The following is a 16,009-nucleotide window of genomic DNA, read 5'->3' as shown; positions in this document are numbered from 1 at the left end:
AAACAGATCCGACAAGAGCGGTGCCAGACAGCATATCACAGAATAGGTTAGGCAGATATGGAGAATAAATAAGTCGCACCCATCCAGGATGGGACTTCAGAAAGAAATCCACTTTTATTCCTTCCAGGAAAAGAATTAAAGGATCTGCCACATCCCGTGCAGGCGCACGGGGCATCGGGCTATTGTATCTGAGAAAGGCCGATCCATTACAAGCTGAAAATAAATAAATGAGAACAAATGGTCTTATCAGTTTAGGGGTGCTAAAACTAAAGCCCCAACATGTGGACAGCAATAATAATGTCACATACAACATGGCACCCTATTGAATCCTCAAGGCAGCATGTGGTACATAAAAGGGTATTTAGGATTAGAAAAGAAGATTTCTCCCTGAAACAGCACAGCTCTTAGTTTAAGGGCCGTGTTTAGTATTGCAGCTCATTCCCATTAACTTGTGGTCATATCAGGCATGACCAAGAGTGACGCTGTATGAGGAAAAGGAGGCCTTTTTCCGTATACATATTTTAAATGACGGGGAAGTTACAAGTGTGAGACATGTAATGACTGACAGTCTGCTCTCCTGATCTACATGTCTCACACTGGTAACACCCCCCCTATCATTTAAAATAATTTATGGAGGCAGATTGTCAGGGAGATCTGTGTCCGGCACATAGATCTTAACAGCTCATTTACATATTAAGAAAAAGGGGGATTTCTTTGGAATAAGATACCGGATCGCAGATATCAAGGTGTCAATTTATTAGCTTCCTTTGATCTGTGTGCCCTAATAGATAGCTTAGGAGGCTTCATCCTACTGACAGATTCTCTTTAAGGAGTTTTCCATCCAACCCTAATGACACGTACCAGCAGCTGAGTGTCCTATACCACATATAGGGATCAGTGGATGACCCTGTGGCCTCCAACTATTTTCATAGTAACATGAACCCTACCACCCAATTTGTAATAAATCACCATTGACTTTTTGGCACCTCATGCTTTTGCTTTTTACGTTCTTGATGGTCTTGGTTCTGGTGCTTTGCACCTCATGCTTTCGCTCTTTACATTTTTGATGGTCTTGGTTCTGGTGCTTTTTTGTGCCACCTAGTAATGTTGGATCGTGGTTCTGCTTGGACAGTACTGTATTAGTAGTAAGGGTTGTGTGGCCGGTGTAGACCGTCCTACTTCACCAATGGTCTCAATAAGCACCGTTATTTGTGCCGGGCAGGACCACAACATTGGGTTCACAAATTCCCAGTTCTCGGGAAGGTAAGAGATCATCATGGATGACTGAACTGCAATTATGCATCCAAAGACAAAAAGAAGACAAAGTTAAAAGGCTTGTCTGCGTGTTTCCGTTTCTCCCAAGACCATCGGTCTGTAAAGGACCGCGTTCTGGAACGTGCTTTGTAATGAGAGGGAAGGACTGGTTCTACTCCAAGTGATGAGCTGAGTATTTAGTCTATCAGGCAATGCTCCATGGGAGAAACGTATGCTAATTAGAGAGCTAATTTGTATTCTTTTCTCCCATGGAGCATTGCCTGTGCCTCTCCATAAAATTGCCGCTCACAGTATAGAGTGTAGTGGTGATGAGCGGTGACTGTAGCTGGCAGCTCCCAGGCAGAATAAGGCTCATTTTCTCCCAGTAGCCGCCCTTTCAGTACTTTGGCCGGACATCATTGAAACGCTATTTTCTTCCAATTCACCTTATAACTACAGGTTAATAGCATTTGGGTAACAATTCAAGTAAAGTGGGTGCTTCATGAAAACTCCTACCCACTGTGTGTTTAGATGCTGTTAAATGGTGCATTTTTAGGGCTGTTTTTTCCCCTATAGGTTTCTATGGCCCGACTGAAAAAACACATTTCTATTTTCAAAGCACAGAATCCCAGTGTTTCCCACTTTATGGTAAATTGGGTCGTTTAGGAATTGCACCAAAAAGTGCTATTCTGATCTTTCACAAGGTATGCCATAAAGTCTTGGTAGATGTGGGTGACACTACTAGGGTTCATGTCCATCATCTCCCCCGTAGAGGTGACGCGTTCTGCTCCTTTTACTCCAAGGACTACACCATGATGAATTAAGAGTATAATGGTAGAAAGTCTCCAATAACAGATAAGATGGCACAACTATAGCATACATATATTTATATAGACTGAGTGAGAAAACACCTAGTACAACATGAGATGTTCCCTTCATTTAGGTGCTGGCTTCTTATACACAGATGATGCATTGGGCAGGGCCTGATGTCTTCTAGTCTTGTGTATGTTGCTTTAAAAGGGGTAGTTTCACAAGTAAGGATGAGATTTTTTTAATTAGTGAAAATAAAAAGAACACTCCTGCGTCCAGCTATCGCTGTTACATACTTTTATCGTCTCCCCCTACTGTTCCTTTGACTCTCTTGCAGAACGTCCAGCACATGTCCACTGATGGTGGTCACACGTGGCAGCAAATCATATCGAAATGTGGTGTAAACTAATCATTAAAGAGCATTTCCAGTTTCAAACATACACTGTTTAAAAAAAAAAAAAAAAACAAACAAGCAAAAATGCACTTTACTCACCCTCCCCGGGTCCAACACTGAGCCTCTGCTGCTGCTCCCGATGGCTGTTATTGTCTGCAGCGCTCATTTCACATCAGCATCACTGCAACCAATAACCGATCTCAATGCCTGTATACAGCACGGTCCGCACAGCTCACTGATTGGCTGCAGCGCCAAGTGATGTCAGCTCTGCAGACAATAGCAGACATTTGGAACATCAGGAGAGACTCGTGTCTGGACCCAGGGAGGGTGAGTAAAGCATGGTTTTATTTTTTTTATCAAACTGCAGTGTGGTAGGGACCAAAGTTTTTCCGATTTTGGAAAACCTCTAATTAAAGACATATAAGTGATATTAACCTATTTAATCCACGCTGCATCCCAATCCTCCTCGCTGGTCTTTTTACATTGCCTTGTTTACTCTCGCATTATAGCGGCCTGTGAACAACCCCTTTAATATAATAATAATAATCTTTAAAAGGAGAGTCATCTCTACCGATACCGCGGTCAGGTGACCAGGACGAGAGGAGCGTATTAAACTGATGTTTATCCCTTTCCATTTCAGCCGTCATTGTTTCCTCGTCTCCCTCCATATGGACGCCACGTAATGGGAGGTCATTAAGCCGCGTCGGACGGAGCCGCTCTGACAGATGTAAGTACCACTTATGAAATGGATACCTTTGAAACCTTGTCCTAAAGAAAAAGAGTGTTTGGTAAGCTTGACGTTTGGTAGACGAATTGAGGGGGGAAGAAAAAAAAAAGAGAAAAAAACGTTCCCCTATTGTAAGTGGATTATTTCAGCGGACATTACTGGAAGTATACAGCCTGTCCTGCTCCTCGGATGGCTCTGTGCATTTGGTTTATGGAAGTTTTGCCCACTTTCATCTCGTGGTCAAATGTTCCTCTCGCTCACGTCTTCAGTTATCACAGCGAGTGTGCGGAAAGCAACCAAAACAGGAGCCGACACCACACGTGCCACCTCTATTCTTACTGAGCAGGGCGATTTCGTCTCGAACTCTGCGCTGATATTCGCTGGCGACAATCCGAACCCTATCCATGTGAATGTGGTTTCCGCCGCTCCGCTCTCATGCTACGGAAATTTGCTATGGAAATTGTTGCTTGTGCTGCTGAAAAAAAACAATCACGTTATTTCTGTGAGTTACACACAGAAAAGTCAAGGATTGGACCCACTGAATGGTAGATCTGCTGCTCAGCCCCACCACATCCATGGCAGATCGGTGCCTGAAATGATGCATCGATTTTTGGGGCAGATTATTGGTGGGTCCGAGGGTGAGAGATTAGACCTCCACTGAGGATTGGGCTTCTCTAGGATATTGCACACCCATTGGGGGCTTCACTGTGTAGCGGTCACAGATCTCACCCATGTGTGCGGGTGATGAATGAGTGTTTGGTAGAAGGTAGCACCAACAAACCCTTTTTTATTTGTCTGCATGGTCTTTGAGCACTACCCTGAAAATGTTGCTTGGAGGCCCAATTTATTGGCACATTCCTGTATGGACCAAGTGTGATTGTTAAAGGGGATGTTCAGGACTTAGATATTAATGACAGGTCATCAATACCAGATTGGTCTGACACCCCCGTCTGATCAGCTATTTCTGGCTCACGCTGGAGTCGGTACAGCTCAGCTCTGTACAATGTGTCGTAATCCTGTTGAAGTGAATGGTAGCTGAGCTGCAGTACCTGAGAACGGCCACTACACTGTGCTGTTCTTTACACTGTGTACATCTGTCTACAGTGGGAGCTGCAAACAGCTGACTGGGGGTGTTGCATGGTGTCTGACCCCCCCCCCCCCACAATTGATGACATATTTTAAAAAGTAATTAAACTTTTATTTTTTTTAGAGTTTTGACCAAGTTATGACACTGTGAAAATCACTTTATTAGGTGATTCTTCAATCCAGTTACGAAAAAAAAGCATGTAAGTGGTTTCCAAATCCCGTTTTTCCCCAGTCTGCTTTCCTGCCTTTAGCTGTATTAATATCAGAAAGCACTTACGGTATTTGGAGTACAGATGATGGCAGTGATGGGTCAGCACCCGTGTCTCACTAACCCTGGGGGATAAGCTGTCATAATAGATTGTTCTGATAAGCACAACACTTAGAGGAGGAGACTGGAGCCGACCCATCACTGCCATCATCTATACTCCAAAGGAGTACGTTCTGATATCAATGCAGCTGAAGACAGGGAGATAGACTGGGGAAGAACAGGCGTTTGGGAACCACTTACATTTATTTTTTTTATGGGAAGGAAGACAACTCATAACTTTCTATGTTAGATAAAATAATTTTAAAAAAGTGTAGTTACTCTAAAAATCCTAAAATATCGGCAGTCTGATATTGATGACCTGCCCTGAGAATCGTATGTGACTGGACAACCCCTATATAAGATATATAGGATGAAATCTACGTCACCACCTTGACTTGCTGAGCAGGAGGTCACACTGTTTAATGCCTAAAAGTCACTGTTATAACCCTCATGTAGTTTGGAGTACATGGTGTTGCCAGCGATAGTTCCGGGATTTAAAGACATTGCATCAGTACGTCAAGAATTACAGACTGGTTAGGCGAGTAGTCAAAGAGGGAAATGTGTGGGGACAATAGGATCCACTACAGGTTGGGTTGGATCCTGTAAGGTGATGTCAAGTGACAGGTCCCCTCAATCAAGGCACAATACAGAGATAAAGGCGGGTCATTGGGCACAGTAGCAAGGTCAGAAGGAAAAAAAAAGCTTGGTTCAGTGACAGATCCATCACAAAAAGTAAGGGTAGAAGAACCAGACAGGCAAGTTTCATACCGAAAAGCCCCAACAACGTGAGATAAAGGGTGGTTGTACAGCTATAAATGTGAAGAATGGATCTAGTAGTACTCAACGCTATTGCCGTATTCATCACCAGTGCCATCAGAGGGTTTGTAGGCTATAAGTGGGACCAGACATGAGAAAATAGGTCAGCCATGGTGACAAGCAGCAACCAAACATCATAAGGTCAAGACTACTGTACTCAAGCACTAAACTTCTAGATATATTCCAGTATTTTATAGGGAAAGCTTTACTCAACTTTCTCATATGCCCTATTTTATCCATAAGCGAGAGCCAAGAGATGTACCAAGTGTCATCATTATATAGACGCTTCCCTCTCTTCCAGTAATAGCTGATAGCAAGGACTGCTGATCACGCAAGGTGAAGGGAAAACGTTGGCTCTGAACATGGATAGTTCTTTTAAGAGTAAGTAAACTTTCGGGTATATTTTTGGGCCTATAATTATGAGCAGATCAGTGATGATCCAGGTCCTGAGAACCCCACCCTTCGCTGAAAAGACCTTTAAGACGTGCACCGCTCTTCTATAAGATCACACATTAGCAAATTACCCAGAGGGTAAATAACCCCTAATTAAGGCATGTATTAAAATATGCCTTTTATTATGTTTAATTAAAAGCGGTAAAGTCTGATTAAAATTACAATAGTGAGCCTGTGTTATTTCTATATAAATTATGATCTTTAGATCCTATACATTTAGCTGATCTACCTAAATGTATTGCTGAAGCTCTGCTACCGTATCGATACCATGGCTACAGTCCATGGGTTGATACTGCATAATCAAAGTATTTGTAATCTATGATATGCACAGGTTTCACTAGTGCTAACTAAAATAAGTACATAGCCACCCCAACAAGTTTCGCCTAAATGGTCTTCCTCAGGGGGCTGGGGCTATATTGAGTGATGAAATGGACCTTTTAAAGCCTTTGCTTTGACGCCATAGGGCCCATAAAAACCAATAAGATAATCCCTATTGCATATCCAATAAAAGCAATAAACCAATCGTCGCTCATATCATTTTCATAGCCAGTCAGAGTCACACAAGTGCCTATATACTCTTCTTTAACGATGTATTTACTAGGGAGAAAAAAATGGCCAATCTTATTCTTCAGCGTCAGACACTGACGATGTCACCACTGAGTCTTGACGCAGGATACATTACTGACCGGCCAATAAGAACAGACAGAAAATAATTACCTCTGCACACTGTCCATCTGCCTAATCATTGGCTACTTACATTGCCCAATGACAGTTCTGTACATATGTACATCCAATTGGTTCATAACTATCTGTCATTCAGACTCACAGCCAATATCGTTGGATCTCTGATGTCACTGCTCATGTACACCACAGTTTCTCCATAGTGTGCACCACCGTTTCTCCGTCGTGCGCACCACAGTTTCTCCATAGTGTGCACCACCATTTCTCCATAGTGTGCACCACCATTTCTCCATAGTGTGCACCACCATTTCTCCATAGTGTGCACCACTATTTCTCCATAGTGTGCACCACCGTTTCTCCGTAGTGTGCACCACCGTTTCTCCGTAGTGCGCACCACCGTTTCTCTGTAGTGCGCACCACCATTTCTTCATTGTGTGCACCACTATTTCTCCATCGTGCGCACCACCGTTTCTCCATAGTGTGCACCACCGTTTCTCCATAGTGTGCACCACCATTTCGCTGTAGTGTGCACCACTGTTTCTCCATAGTGCGCACCACCATTTCTTCATAGTGCGCACCACCATTTCTTCATAGTGCGCACCACCATTTCTTCATAGTGCGCACCACCATTTCTCCATAGTGTGCACCACCGTTTCTCTGTAGTGTGCACCACCGTTTCTCTGTAGTGTGCACCACCGTTTCTCCGTAGTGCGCACCACCATTTCTTCGTAGTGCGCACCACCATTTCTTCATAGTGCGCACCACCATTTCTTCATAGTGCGCACCACCATTTCTTCATAGTGCGCACCACCATTTCTCCATAGTGTGCACCACCGTTTCTCTGTAGTGTGCACCACCGTTTCTCTGTAGTGTGCACCACCGTTTCTCCGTAGTGCGCACCACCATTTCTTCGTAGTGTGCACCACCATTTCTTCATAGTGCGCACCACCATTTCTCCATAGTGTGCACCACCGTTTCTCCGTAGTGTGCACCACCGTTTCTCTGTAGTGTGCACCACCTTTTCTCCATAGTGCGCACCAGCGTTTCTCCGTAGTGCGCACCAGCGTTTCTCCGTAGTGCGCACCACCGTTTCTCCGTAGTGCGCACCACCGTTTCTCCGTAGTGCGCACCACCGTTTCTCTGCAGTGTACAACACCGGATTTACTTAAGGTCCTAAAACATATAGAAAAATAATCAAAAGTTTATTTTCTTTTTAAGTGGGTTTTCTAGGACTATGGAATTGATGTTCTGTCCTTTTAGACCAATGTTTCCCATCTTCAGTCCTCAAATGGCACCAACAGATGGTTTTCCAGATTTTCTTATTATTGCTGAGGTGATAATTCCATAACTTGTGAAATCCTGTACAAATGATCTGTTCCTGGCTCTTGAGAATTGCAGTTTGGGGACAGTGACCTAGATCATCCTACCTGATCCTAGAGAACCCAACTCGGGGTGCCCATACTAGTCATCTGGCTAAAGGGACAGGACAGTGGTGCTTCATAAATGCCGTATCCCTATTTTAGTAGCGGTTGTGCCTGGCATTCAGGCAGCTCAGCCATATTCAAAAGAATGAGATTGGACTGCTTCAAGTTGTAAACTTAAGGTAAAGCCACTACCAAAACTACAGAACTTTGCCTTGTCTAAGGCGTTGCTGAGAAATAGGCCCCTTCCTATCTGATATTGATGGCCTAACCTTTCAAATTTTGTAGTCCTGGAAACCCCCTAAGGAGAGCACACTTAACGGACAAAAAGAATAATAAAATCAGAAAACTTCAGAGAAAAGATACATGGGAGTGCGAACACTACTGCTACCTAGACATCAACAAGAAAGACTATTTGAGTTGGACGCAGTCCATCGGCAAATCTGTAATATGGCCGCTGGATGGGAAAACCTAAGAAATGCCTATTTCTTCCCAGCATCCACGGCTTCTTTATTGATTAGCTGGCCTTTCATGATGCCATTGTTGCAGGATTCTCAAAACAGGAGACACGGATGCCATCAGGTTCTCAGGGCTCCCATGCTGATACGACAGATTAATGACGTGGCCGATGCACCAAGTCCTGCGAATCAAATTGGACCAACTATTGTATTATTAGTATTTATAACTGTACTAGTCATAGTACCTGCTGTGGGTTACAGGGGTTAAGGGGGCATACTCCGGTACAATATTTTGTAATGGTTTCTGCTTTCTAGCAATATTATGTGAACTCTGTGATACATGGCGCTATCACATATACCTTTATTTATTGGTTTCATAGCATTTTGCTAAGGGGCCCTATAAATTCTACTTACACCCTAGAATACAACCGCAATGGACAATTTTTCTATACAACTCAACTCCCTCTCCCCACATTCATGGGCAATAGGAAAACTCAACTCTCCCTTTGCTATGTCCCATTATTTAGTTGTCTAGTGTCCATTTTTAAAGACAGGATTTCCCCCATTTAGCACCCCACCATCTAAAAACCATAAAGTTTTTTTTTTCCTGAAGGATCTGGCATGTTCACACATTTCATGAACAGAAAGCTATGGTCAAAAGGAATTGTGTAATACTTCATTCTCCCTCTGAAGGCGCTGCAGAAGAATTACACAGCTGTGGGCTCTCATGCCGATTCCAGTTGATCGCTGGAGGTCTCAGCTGTGTTTATTTATCATCAGGGGACCCTAACAAAAAAGGATTGTCCGATTAGCCTCTTGGGGGGCCTGCAGTGTAGGACACTACAGGGTGTAGATCGCTTACTAGGTACACACAAATATATTTATTTTTGAACACTGAAATAAGCATATTATTCCGGCACAGCCACGTTGCCTAATCTCCTTTGAGACTTCTCAGCAGTTCGGTTTTTTTTTTGTAAGTCGATTAGCTAGCTTTGCTTCCCTTTAGTATTAGGCATTATTCATGTAAACTAAAACCGATTGGAGCCACCGTCATTACCACTGACTATTCTGTCCCCGCTGTCTGGGCTGAGACTGAGCAGCGAGTCCTGGAGCAAGGAGAGGAGTGGTGACCTCGGTGAGAGCACCCTTGGATGAGGCTGAGATCCCGTTTCAATTTCTGGTTCATTTACTTGCATTTTATGTAACTGTGCTGCCAAAGGGACGCTTAGTCCTTGACTTTGGCACAGACCAGCTTCTGCCCTCCCATGGTAAACAACTAGTCAAACATGGAAGGGAAAAAAATAAGCTGTGATGGGTTTCCTCTCTGGATGTAATTTAACCTTTTTTGAGCCTCTGACTTGACAGATTAATTGAGTTATCTTTCCAGTATAAAATTTGTAGTCACTATTGCTCCTTCTGTAATTCTCCTCGTCTATTGCTCCAGTCTTCTGTCCAGTGAACCTACAAGCCAACAATGATGATTTTCAGGGAACTATTAGGATGTTCAAATGGAGAATCTGGTTTCTTTTCTAAAAGCTGGTAGAATATCCAAAATCATCAAAGTTGAGGTACACTTTTTTTTGTACGTCGGATAGAATAAGGAGGGCTGGTTTTCTAAATGCTATCGTTAAACTGTAAGGTGGTCAAAGTCTTCTTAAAACGTACTTTCAGACAAAAAAAAGGTAGCCTTGACCAAGCTCAGAATTCTTCCTATGTAGGAATGCTCATGATTCTCCTTTTTTGTTTTGTTCGCAAGGACAGTAAGTAGCTGCCTGGCAGCAACCATGTCACCCCTGTTCATTCCTATTCCGGCTAGTTTCTCTGTTAGCTGGTCACCCGAGTGCCATGGCCAGTAGAGATGACCAAATCCATTTGCAGAACCCTGGTCAGTAATTTGCAGATGCTGGATAGGAACCCTATGAACTACCTCCTACCTGCAAGCAAACCCAGAGCCTCTTCTAATTAATGCAACGATTACACCAGGTCTGCACAGGGCCTTACATACTTGAAAGTTGATAAGGTTGAGGGCCTAACCTATAATCCTCCTTGCCAAATAATCTAGTTTGGACTCTGTAAATCCCAAGCACTAAAACAGATTGCTTCACAGTAATATTGGACTTGGGTAGTAAAATAACCACCACAAATAGAGACGTTGAGGCAAAAGCTGCTCCACTTTCTTGAAGTGGGAAATAAACACTAGCACCCACCAAAGACTCCATGCTCCAAGGGCATTGCTTTTGGGCCACACGCCAGAGAATCCTTTGGGGTTTTCATCCAAAATCCTAAAATAACAGGAGATGGACGAAACCCCTGACAGTGCCATTGACGTAGAGGCAAATAGTGTCATTTTATGATCTACCTGGCCTTTGTTTGGACAGGCACAAAAGCACAGTTGACTATGCCTAACTGGCCACCTTAAAAAGGTGGACACTGCTGAAATGGAAACCAAACAAAACACAAAGTAACTTGTGTTCCTCATTAAAGTAAATACAACTTCCATCAGGGGGTTTCACCCAAATCCTGTTTTTGAGGGCTTCAGACAGAAGCTCCAACAGAGACACTGATGTGTCGCAAAACTGCAATGTAAACATACCGTTTGTCCAGTCTGGTAGAATCGATGTTACCCATCTGCCTACGTCAGCCACCGGACAGATGCCAAGGAGCACGGAATGAAAGGTATCCTCTCATGAAGACATATCAGCTCGTCTGATCTTTTAGGCATACTTTTAGGCAACTTTTTTAAATAGTTTCCAAGTAGAAAGGTTGATTGTGGGGTGAAGTAAATATATTTTTACATAGCTACACCCCCTTTTTTACATATCACATCCCAATCCACAACGTTTGATTGTGCCCTCTCCAAAGCTTGGGCTTGTCACAGGGTTAAAAATGTTGCTTCCCGAAAAATGTTTTGGCAACTCAGAAGCCTCCTAGATGTTTAGGTAGCATTCGCACATTTGCTGTTTTGGCATGTAAATCTTATATAAGGACATCCCCATCTGTGAACCAGAGATAAGAACTATAAGAGTGGTTCTGACTCTGGTGGATCTACATGACTCCCATATATTTGAATGGCTGACCTGTAATAGTACATTTCTCAGTGTGGACTGACAAGGCTTCCCTGGCAAAATCTGCTGTTTGTGTGGAGTGCCAAGATCTGATCATCATGGTGGCTACATGCTAAAAGATAAAACAATCCCTTTAAAGAGGACGTGTCACTTGGCATAAATATGGCTTTTTTTTACATTATTAAAGGGAACCTGTCTCAGATACTTACTGCCAGTGTATATACATAGGGTAAATCAACTGAAGTGGGGCGGAGAGAAGATAGCCAGGGACCACACCAGACTAGTCAAGTCCAGAGGGCTTTTCACCTATGCGGTATTTAAGAGTAAGACATATCTGGCTAAAATCACATAGCTGGGTTTTGTTGCATGCTGTCCATAAATCAAATGACAGATTACCTTTAATGCCACAGTTCTCTTGAATCCGGTGTTATTTTTCTTTTGTTCCTGCGCCTCTCCGCTCATGAGATATGGCCCCATCTTCCCAGTATGTAGATCTAGTAATGTTTAGCAAACTGGGTGTGGTCATCAGCTCTTCTCAGTGGGTGTCTCCTTGAAGGCCACACCCATTTGGCTAAAAAGTTCTACATTTTTATTTAGAAAAGAGGAGGCCATATCTCAGGAATGAAGAGTAGTAGGAACAAAAGAAAAACAACGCCGGATTCAGGAGAACAGCGGCATTTATACCGGATAAAAATAATTAAATATTTATGGCAAGGAAAGATATATATCTTGGTACCCTGTTAGCCAACAGATAGAAAAATATTTAGAATTGAGAGTCCTCAGTGGTTGATACCTTTTAATGGCTAACTGAAAAGATAGTAATAAATTGCAAGCTTTCGAGACTACACAGGTCTCTTCATCAGGCAAAGACTAAAACAAATTCTGAAGAATCACATATTTGTACACAACACAGCACAGAACTGTCATTATGGGACACAACTGTTTATCACTTATCACTCTCCCATAATGACAGTTCTGTGCTGTGTTGTGTACAAATATGTGATTCTTCAGAATTTGCTTTAGTCTGTGCCTGATGAAGAGACTTGAGTAGTCTCGAAAGCTTGCAATTTGTTACCATCTTTTCAGTTAGCCATTAAAAGGCATCAACCACTGAGGACTCACAATTCTACATATATTTATGGCAAGAGATAAGTCCTCTTTAAGGTGTAGCATGGAACGATTGAGTGTACCTTTAAGGGCAGTTCCACACGTCCAGATAATTCCGGTACCGGAATTATCCGTGTCCGTGTGCCCGTGCATTTCTGTGGCACACGTGTGCCGCCCGTGTGCCCACTGGGTACCACACGCACCGTGCAGGAGACAGCGCTAAAGTTTAGCACTGTCCCCTGCATCTGGTGCTGAAGCCACGATTCATATCTTCTCTGCAGCAGCGTTTGCTGTAGAGAAGATATGATAAATCCTTTTTTTTTTTTTTTTTTCGTGTTTAACATAAAGATCCATGACCCCAACCCCCTCCCACCCCCTGTGCGCCCGCCCGCTGCTCTTAAAATACTCACCCGACTCCCTTGCTGGCTGGCGCTGCTTCCTGTCCTGGCCGCACCTTCTACTGTATGAGCGGTCACGTGGGGCCGCCGATTACAGTCATGAATATGCGGCTCCACCTCCCCTAGGGGTGGGAGCCGCATATTCATTACTGTAAATGAGCGGCCCCACGTGACCGCTCATACAGTAGAAGGTGCGGCCAGGACAGGAAGCAGCGCCAGCCAGCGAGGGAGCCGGGTGAGTATTTTAAGAACAGCGGGCGGGCGCACAGGGGGTGGGAGGGGGGTGGGGTCATGGATCTTTATGTTAAACACGAGAAACAAAAAAAAATGGAATATTCATATCTTCTCTACAGCAAACGCTGCTGCAGAGAAGATATGAATCGCGGCTTCAGCACCATGTGGGGGGACAGCGCTTACTGTAACGCTGTCTCCTGCACGGCACACGGACTGCACACGGACAACGTCCGTGTGCGGTACCTGTTTTACACGGACCCATTGACTTTAATGGGTCCGTGTAATCCGTGCGCTCCCACGAACACTGACATGTCTCCGTGTTTGGCACATGGAGACACGGTCCGCAAAAAATCAATGACATCTGCACAGATGCATTGATTTCAATGTGTCTACGTGTGTCAGTGGCTCCGGTACGTGAGGAAACTGTCACCTCACGTACCGGAGCCACTGACGTGTGAAACCGGCCTAACTGGGTAGTGCACACTTTCAAGTTTAAGGTCCCTCCCTTTAAGGGTATAAGTTGTGTCCGTACATTTTAAGAACACGGCAGCTAAGCCTTCATTTCCATTCTCTGCCGTTTATAAATGAGCCATGACAATCAGATTTCCCTTGTGACAGGTGAATGCTTTTGCTCGAAGTCTGATATTAAATGATGATCTGCTTTTTGCCGGTGTTGTAACACGCTGGGTCTTGTCCACATTCTGTATCATGTAATGTATGGACCGCAAAAAATAATAAATGTAACCAAGAAAAGAAACAAACACCCATGGAAAGTTATGTGCTCAAGATGTGGGAGATTTAAATCATTTTACCATCAAAAGGAGGAAAAAACATGTAAACTTATGCTGGTAATCCCGCAAAATAATCAGCACACAGATAGAACCCCTACATCAGTGTGTTAACCCTTTATGGGCCCGGCAGCAGATTATAGGGTTTTATTTGCAGCAGAGAAGAATGGCTTTTTATAGATTTCATAGACGTCCTTATGATATAGGCAAAAAGATCACTTGCCCCATGGCCCTAACATGCATCATGGCAGCTGGGGTGAATGATTATTGGACCTCTTCATGGGCCTGTTTTTCTTGCACTGTATGGCAATGAAGATCTGGCCAGTGTAAGGCACAGTTAAATCTGTTGGCACTATGATATTTTTATTAGACACTATTTGGCAGTATTATATGGGACTGTTCAGACCATAAAAATACATAAATAGGCGTAAAGCAAACAAAGCTTTACTTGCTCTTCCCGGGTTCAGCGCATTGTCTCCACCGCTGCAATGTGTCTGTTATTTTTCTGCAGTGCTGACGTCACATCATCAGAGTTGACACCACGAGCTGCTCAAAGTTGTTGAACTCACTGATTGACTGCAGCGCTACATATAATAAAAGACTGGGATCAGCAGCAGAGACTCATTGCTGGACCTACGGAGGATGAGTAAAGCGCAGATTGTTTTTTAAACAATTTTTACAAGGAGTAAATTATACTGTATAATTTATTAATGTAGTTAAGTTACACCAGGTGTCCCAATCTCCTGTAGCAACTCTGTTCCCGGCCGTTCCACTTCCGTTCCCGGCCGATCCACTTCCGTTCCTGGCAGCTCCACTTCCCTTCCTGACAGTTCCACTTCTGTTTCTGTGCTTGGTAGAGGACAGAATTTCCTATTTCTGTGTGGGCACATGTCAGTGCTGTCTGCTCATGTTCGAAAATTAGGCCAAACCTAGCTGTCTAAGTATCAGTTGTGGTGAAGGGTGCTGGCTTAGCTATTGAAAAGAACAGTCAGCCAGCCTCCTTCATACACTGCTCTGTTATTGTACCAACACAGAAAACGCGATCTTGTGATCTGCTGGTACCGTGCCACCAACATAATGATGAGGGCATCAGACTTAATTGAACTATATGAATGAAAACCATAAGTTAGGTTATGTTCACACATAGTGTTAAGATAAAATTCTCTGCCAAAAGTGGCAAAAATGCTTCAAATCGGCCTGTAACAAGCTTTCCATACATTTGAATGGGAAAAAGCATTTATAGTGCACAAATAGCAAAAAAACAACAGAAAAAAAACATTTTTGTTGCCGTTTTTCATAATGGTTTGCAACATAAAGTACATTAAACTGCTGAGCACCTGTGCTAGAATTAAAAACACGTTAAAACCTCACTGAAAAACTGCATCAAAAACAGCACCAAAGCAGCATAAAAAAAGTACCGTAGGTTCTTATAAGAATATGCCAGAAAAACAGGATCCCTGCATTTAGCAGTTCAAGCAAAATGGATGCGATTACATGAAAACTTATGTGCACTTTGCCTTTAAAGACCCTGTGGATGTTTGTGGGGTTGGGGTTTTGTGCATTTTTTTTTCGTATGGTGAGCTTAAAAAATACTTGTAAAAAATAATATAATAAAAAGCATTAAAAAATCTGCTTGGAATCTGCGCCAAAAACACAAAAAAGAGGGAAGAATGTGTAAAAAATAATGAAGCAAAGACACAATAATAAGGTCTATTCACACTACTGTGTTGGATTGGCATATGCATGAGGAAATATGTATAATCGTATTATATAAGTCCTTTTCGCCCCTCTAGGAGTCTATGAGTGACCACTCTGTATGTGGTAAACCACCCGACTTATAACTTGGATCCACTTTTAGGCTATGTCCACACTGAGTTTTTGAAGCGTAAACTGACCAGAAAGGCCATGTGCACACATTGCGGATTCGTGTGCGGACTTTTCCACGCAGATTCTTAAAAATCCGCTGTTTTTTGTGCGGTTTTCACATGCATTTTTACACCTGCAAATTCT

The 16,009-nt window shown here is 43.2% G+C and overlaps 1 long non-coding RNA gene across 1 annotated transcript in view; it reads left to right on the top strand.

The window, feature by feature from the left end:
- The window catches only part of LOC138664218 (uncharacterized), a 165,081-nt gene that overhangs the window by 111,094 nt on the left and 37,978 nt on the right, over positions 1-16,009 (top strand). The window contains exon 2 of the long non-coding RNA XR_011318305.1: positions 3,099-3,185. This is a non-coding gene — a long non-coding RNA (uncharacterized lncRNA). The remainder of the gene's footprint in view (positions 1-3,098; positions 3,186-16,009) is intronic.

Source organism: Ranitomeya imitator, chromosome 2 (genome assembly GCF_032444005.1).
Source record: "Ranitomeya imitator isolate aRanImi1 chromosome 2, aRanImi1.pri, whole genome shotgun sequence".
Lineage (NCBI taxonomy): Eukaryota > Metazoa > Chordata > Amphibia > Anura > Dendrobatidae > Ranitomeya > Ranitomeya imitator.
The sequence above is the reverse complement of the archived record's forward strand: the minus strand, read 5'-3'. Positions and strand labels throughout refer to the sequence as shown.